Source organism: Rattus rattus, chromosome 10 (genome assembly GCF_011064425.1).
Source record: "Rattus rattus isolate New Zealand chromosome 10, Rrattus_CSIRO_v1, whole genome shotgun sequence".
In the NCBI taxonomy this organism is placed as follows: Eukaryota; Metazoa; Chordata; class Mammalia; order Rodentia; family Muridae; genus Rattus; species Rattus rattus.
The window spans coordinates 34,494,869-34,502,552 of NC_046163.1; positions in this window are offsets into that span (position 1 = coordinate 34,494,869).

Sequence of the window (7,684 nt, forward strand, 5' to 3'; positions counted from 1 at the left end):
TTCTTTGGCTTTGGGGTATAAAATTTGGGAAGGGAACGTATAGAACTCTGGAACTGCTCTGGGGTGGGGTTGGGGGTGGATTCTGTGAGGTTGGTGGGAAATATGAGGGGGCAGAAAGAGACCATGACCGTTAGAACTTATCACCCTGCAGCCTGCTCGAGAAGGTGCCTCCTGTCAGTGTGGTGGAGGAGCATCTCAGAACGTCACCCTTGGCCTCTGTGAGCAATATGTTTGGCCTCCTCCCAGCCTCCACATCCTCCACGCCCTTGCTTCTTCCCGCCTCCCACCTGCCAGGCATGTTGCAAGACTCTATTGACCAATGTTTACAGAATGCTCCAAAGAATGAGCCAGTTGCCAAATTTCTGAGTCATCTGGTCTAGTCACCCTTTGCTCCTGGTCAGGCTTTCCCACCAGAGTGGAGCTCGTGTTCAACAACATTGCTCACCGGACCTCACCAGCCAGGAGGACAGGCCATTTTACAAAACCAATGAGGAAGGGAGGAAAGACACCTTTAGTGAGTGGCCTGCTGCTGACACAGCAGGGGCTGAACCCGACCAAATCCCACAGAGCATAGTTTGCAGGAAGCAAGCCCTCTTCAGCTGAGGAAAGAGAAGCAGAGAAGTCAAAGGGTTTGACCCAAATTAGAGCGAGTGAGAGAGCCAGAGTGGAACCTGGTTATTTTAAGCTGAGTTTATCCCATGTTTCTTCCCAGAGCCAGGAACGAAAGCTCCCAGTCAAGGTACACCTTTGAGGGTGGGTGATACCAGGATGTAAAAAACAGCCAGGGCAGGGACTCACTGTGGAAGGTCAGTTGGTTAACCAACCCCGCAGAACCATCTGAGAAAGCATGCTTCTTACTTATGGTTACTCGATCGAGGTGTGTGTGTGTGTGTGTGTGTGTGAGAGAGAGAGAGAGAGAGAGAGAGAGAGAGAGAGAGAGAGAGAGAGGTCAAACAGATGTGTGTGCCTGCAGAAGGCAGGTTTGTCAAATCCTTAGAAATGTTACTAATGCTGGTGGGATACCCAGCTTGTTACACGGGCGCTGGGATATAAACTTTGGTCTCCATGTTTGCCCATCGAGAGCTGTTAACTGTTGAACCATCTCTCTAGCCTCATTTGAGACAAATTTAAGGTGTATATCAAAATGGTACAAAATGGGGATAGCATTCATGTGCTCTAGCCTCAGGTCAGGCTTTTGAGGCCTAACTGCTTTGGGTTTCACGGTCATGCTCAGAGCTGGGACTCCCCCCACGGAACAGGCCACAGCAGCAGCACAGACTGGAAAAGAACTCAGAAGAGAAGATCAAAAGTGTTGCATAAGGTTGAGCACTGGAGACACATCCCACTGAACCATTCGGTATGCTGAGGACCTCACATGAGGTCACTAGAGCACTCCAGGGGAAATAAAAAGTGAATCATAGCCCGTGACTTTTATGTATTCATCCAACAGATATTTGTTTGCAGACTGTGCTAAATACTAGGTTTAAGAGAGGATGAGAAAAACAAGTTCTTGGTCACAGGGAGCTTACACTCTACTGGGACAAAGGGACAAAGGGACACAGACAATTAGCAGCTAGACAAATCGCCAGTTCCACATCAGGCTCTCGGCTAAACTCTGAGAAGAACCAGAAGAAAGTGGTTCCCTGTTGGAGAGACTAAGGACGACTACACACCACAGTGCAGTCAAAGAAAAAAACAGTTAGGACCTGGGCCTGCACACTCTCCTCTGGAGGATTCAAAAGGGACACCTTCCTCCAGACTGGGGAGCAGAGGGTATTAGGAAAGGATCTCTGGGAAACATGAGACATAAGCTCTTTGAAAAGCCTCACAACACTGAGGAGACAGAGGCAGGCGGGTCTCTGAGTTCCAAGACATCCAGGACTACACAGAGAAACCCTATCCCAGGACTTGGGAGGCAGAGGCAAGCAGATATCTGGGTTTGAGTCTTACAGAGAGTTCCAGAACAGCAGGGACTATGCAGAGGGGACTACACAGAGAAACCCTGTCGAAAGGGAAAAAAAAGGGAGGGATGGAGGGAGGGAGGGAGGGAAGAAAGGCCTCATGGGACGAGCTGGGCATCTCTGCAATGGAGGCACAGATGAGAGTGTTTCAGGGAGTGAGAACAACACAGGGTAGGGACCCAGGTGAGAGCCCAGCATTCTCAGGAAAATGGTAACGTCAGTATTTCCAATTGACTACAGGTATTACCTACAAATGCTAGATGCGTTTTTTAAAAATGCAGGGGACGCTAGATACGGTGGCAGATACCTGTCATCTCAGCATGTGAAAAGTGGAGGCAGGAGGATTAGGAGTTTAAGGTCATCTGCCACTACATAGTAAATTGGAGACGGATCTGGGCCACATGAGACACTGTTTCAAAGAAACAAAACCGAGGGAAAAGCAGGTGGGGACCAGACACAAAGGCTTGAACGCCTGCCTCTAGAGAGCTTGGACGCAGTTTTGAATTTCAAGCTGAGGCTCATTTAAGTCTAACTCCTACTAGCTCTGAACTATCTCAGCCAAGGATGAACAAACTGTCCAAGACAAAGGCCAGCAATAGGTAGAAGTGGGTATAGAAGTGCTGTGAGGCTCACAAAGAAGGGTCAGAGACCTGGGAATAGCCAAGAGTGTCTGGACCGGAGCTGCCTGGGTCCTGTGCCAGGAACTCAGCACTTGAAGCTTGATGAGGTGCATGGGGCGTGAACCTCATTCTGCCTCCTGTGAAAGGCATCCATTTCTCCATCCACCCCCCCCCTTCAGCTTCCACCTCAGCCCTCACCTCCACAGCCTAGGCTGTGCTGTCCATGGCTGCCTCCTAAGTGGCCCTCAGGTTCAGGTGAGGTGCCTCTGGCCCTCCTTTGACTTGTGCATAATACCCACCAGGGCTTTCCAGATGAACCCCATCAGCCATTGCTAATACCAGGAAAGCAATTGGCAGCTGGCTGCCTCTCTCACAGAAGCCTGTCACATCCATCATCCAGGCAGGAGAGGAGCTTCCTGCAGCTCACAACTGCATCCTGTAATTCCCCTGCAGAGCCCTTGTCAAACTGAGCCCCTGGCTTCTGCTCACTCTTCACAGACCCCTGAGATGATCCACGTGAGGATGAGAGCAACACCGCCCCCGCCCCCAGCCTAGTCTCACATTCAAAGGAAAATAAAATCCCGCTCCACTCCAGCTCCACTGTACCTGAGATGACCCCGGGCCACAGCACAGGTCCACAGAAAAAGCTGGGCAACTCACCCTGTAGTCAGGCCCCAAGAGCAGGACTTGCTCAAGCCCTGGTGTTTGAATTTCTCCTTTGAACTATTCCCACCTCATGAAAACCCCATGGTCCTAGATCTCAGGGAATTTGGTTGTGCCCCTCCCTGTTCTGACTGTTATAGCAGACTACTATCCAGTGTTCCTCAAAATCATGCCTCAAAACTAGACCTGGGACCCTAAGGAAACTGTAGGCTACACGCAGACATACAGTTTTCTCTAAGTCCTTCAAACCATACTGATGCCCTTCTACATCTAAAGGAATGATGCCACAAAGACGACTCTGGGCTACAGAATGCCCCGAGCTGTGGGAGAGATATGTTATTCCAGGACATACACAGATATAATTCAATAAAGTAGAGCGTCCCCCAGGATGTTCTAAAGAAACTGTCTCCTAAGCAAGAAAGCCAATCAGAAGCCTTAAGAGAGACTCCAGACATCACCATTCTGCCATGTCACCTCCAGTCTCACACTTCAGCCCTGTCACAGGCAAGTCCTGATAATCAGGGGAAGGAGGTGCTGAGCACAGGCCTGGGGGAATAATCTTGGGGTTCATCAGGACCCCCTTTCTGCAGTCGAAGAGCAAAGGGTCCAGAGCTGGTTGCAAACTGCTCAAATGTTTGCGCCCTCACCGACTTCCACTGCTGCCTGGACAAATACCCACCAACTCCATCCCTAGGCTCCTGGGAGGCGCCAACAAAGCACATCTGTCTCCATAAGGACGGGCCCTTCAAGGAGCTCATCTCATTTTAAAAGAGAACCCAAACAGGTTACCCCTCCCCGTTTCTTCTCGGAGCTCAGTGACAGATTGTCTGATTCACTTCATTACCTCCTCCTACAGGGGCCCATTCATTTCCACCTCATTTTCCTCCTGACTCTTTTGTTTCTGGTTTGCTTTTAAACCGGGCAGCACATAGCCCAGAGCGGCCTCCACATTGCCACGATGCTGAGGATGACTTTGAATCTCTGACCTACCTGCCTTCGCCTTCCAAGTGCTGGAGTAAAGGGATGCACGTCCGCACCCAGCGTTCCTTTTTTTTACTTCTACCCCAGCGTATGCTGGCACATTGGGCTCCGTTTTCACCCAGCGCTGACCCTGACAGACATAATTTCTCTCACTCTGCCGTTCTGTCTTAACCAACCCATTCTCTTTTCTACCTGTCTCCTAAAGACCACAGCATCCAAATGGTTGCTAGTGGTCTCTGACTGTCACAGCAAAAGAAAGAATCTATCCGAGCCGTAGAGCTAGGAGGACAACCCTGGAGTTTGGCTGGGTAGTAGGTGGAGTAGTACACAGGAATCCTCTTTGGTTGGGAATTCTTTCTGCCTCCCTTTCTTCCCTGTTCTCCACAAAGAGCTTTAAGGCCGCTATTCATACTTTTGAGTATCCAGGGGTATCTAACACGGCAACAGCACAAAGAATACAGTTCATCACTATTAGGCAGAAAGAACCCCTCGCTCACAAAGCCAGAGCTGTTTGCTGCCTGCAGGGTCATCAGTAAATCTCAAAACTGCAGACTCCTGAAGGGGAACTGAGCCGTCAGGTCATGCCCCACTCACCACTGGACAACTGATTCCCAAGGGAGCGCTGTCCTTCACAGGGCAAGTGAGACATCAGAAGGAAGCCAAGCCCCACAGCTCTGTTCATACCTGCCCTAATTCCAGCCACCTCCACTTCATCTGCTGACAATGAGAAAGTAATCTACAAAAACAGGACAAAAGAATCCTAACGAGGCTGAAGATGTAGTTCAATGGTAAGACACTTGCCTAGCATGCCCAACATTCTGGGTTCAATCCCCAGCAACACCCCAGCAACACACACATGCATATACATATACATACATATACATATACACACATATGCATACATATACAAATATACATACACACATATACACATATATTTGCATACATATGTATACATACACATATACATATACACACATATATGTACACACATAAACACACATATATACACATGCACATATATAAACACACATATGTATACATACATATGCATATCCATACATACATATATACACACATATATACATACACACATACATATACACACATACACACAAATATATACACATATATTCACATACATATGTACACATATGCATATAGTCGTATATATACACACATATACATACATATATACACATATACATATATAAACACACATATATACAAGCATATACATATTCACACATATATATACACACATGCACACACATATGTATATATGTGCACACATACACACATATATACATACATACACATATGCACATATATACATATATATATATACATACGCATATATATATTTACACACACAGTTTTAGATCCCCCAAAGCTTTACCCCTCCCACCCCATGTAAATGTTACTAAACTCTTCAAATGCCAGGTAGCAGGAGCACAAGGACAACTTTTGTCTCCAGCCTTTAAGTGTTCAGGTCAGAAGTAAGAAGGCAGGAACACAGCAGGAGGTTAACCTTGGACTGGATTTCAGAGGTCTTCTAAAACACAGGCCAATTTTTGTCATTTCTGTGGCTTTCGAGAAATAAGATGCTGCTAATGGAGCCAGGAAATTGGCTAGGAAGTCCTTCCCCGTTATAGATGGAGGAGCAAAGATACACTACGTCAAAGAATCCTCATGAGCAGCCTTTCCACTCTAACAGGGCACTTTGGGGACTGGACCCCTGAGCTGGAATCATTATGGAGAGTACTTCTATGCCTGTATTACTGAACCCTGCAAATACTGGGGAATATTTATGTCCAGAAAGGCTGCATTTTTTTACTTACTGAGTGAGAGTTGAGGGTAGAGTAGAGATAAATCAGGCCTACCATGCCCAAGGCCCTAGATCTCCAGCACCAAAGATTAAAACACAAGAAGGAAATAAGTGTGTGAAAGAGTCCAAAATAGGCATGTGATAATGCACGGCACAAAGCGAGGGCTCTTTATACACCAGAAAGAAGCTCTGTGTAAAGTAGTATGGCGTCCGAGAGCAGATGTGTGGGCCCTCTCTCTCCCTCCCCCTCTCTAGGCAGAAAAGAAAATGCACACATTAGAAAAGATAAGTGAGTCCTATGAGATGGCTCAGTGGGTATAGGTGCCTGCCACAAACTCTGGAGACCTTAGTTCAATCCCCAGGACCCACATGATAGGAGACAACCTACTTCTGTAAGTTCTCCTCTGACCTCACATGTGTGCTACATGGCAGGAGTGCCCACACACCTAAATAAAATCTTGACTTTTTTATACACTTATTTTTATTTTATGTGTATGTTTTGCCTGTATGTATGTATGTATGTATGTATGTATGTATGTATGTTGTATGCATGCCTGGTCACCAAGTAGGTCAGAAGAGGGCATAAGAAGTAGGTCACAAGAGGATCCCTTGGAACTGGAGTTAAAGTTGTGAATTGTGGTGTGGGTTCTGGGAATTGAACCTAGGTCTTCCAGAAGAACAGCCAGTGCTCTTGGATGCTGAGTCTATCTCCCAGGCCCTGAAATATTATTTTTAATGTAAATGCTTTCACAAATTGAAAGATATACTGAACTCTGTTCACCTTAACCTCTACTCCCTCCAAGCTCAAACTTCTTCAGGGAACAATTACTTTCTACTTCATTTCCTCCTGATTCTTTTTGTGAGTTTTCTTCTTTCTTTTTGGAGACAAGAGTCTCTCTATATAGCCCTGGTTATTCTGGAACTCACTATATAGACCAGGCTGGCCTCAAACTCAGAGATCTGCCTGCCTCTGCCTCCTGAGCACTGAGATTAAAGATATGTCCCCCACACCTAACATTTGTTTTTGTTATTTAAGAAAGGGTGGTATATACCCATCCTAGCCTACAAATTTCCCTGTGCCTGTGGATGGCTTTGAATGTCTGACCTACCCATCTTCAACTCTCTTTTTTTTTTTCTTTTTTTTTTTCTTTTTTCCGGGGCTGGGGACTGAACCCAGGACCTTGTGCTTCCTAGGCAAGCGCTCTACCACTGAGCCAAATCCCCAACCCCTCCATCTTCAACTCTCAAGTGCTCTGTGTCTGTCTTGTATTGATTTATGTCTCTGTGTGTCCCAGAACCACTTCTCTCCATACCTCACCTTAGGTATGGTATTCTGGGACACTCTTAGGCCCAGAATGTTCTTTGTGGCCTGGTTCTATTGGCTGCAGAAGGACCCGTGTGTGATTCAAAGGGCTTAGAGAACATGTTGCATTCTCTTAACCCTGCTTGCTCTTACTTTACAGTTTCTTCAAAGTCCCTGGTCTAGATTTGAGGCATGATTCTGGGAGCCCTCACTGGGGTCCTGGCAGATGGCAGCAGAACCCTGGTTCTGGGATGGCCTTGGGCTTGCCTTTCCATAACTAAAAAGGGAAGAAGTTAAAACAATAAAAGGCCCTCCCAACAGAGTCCAC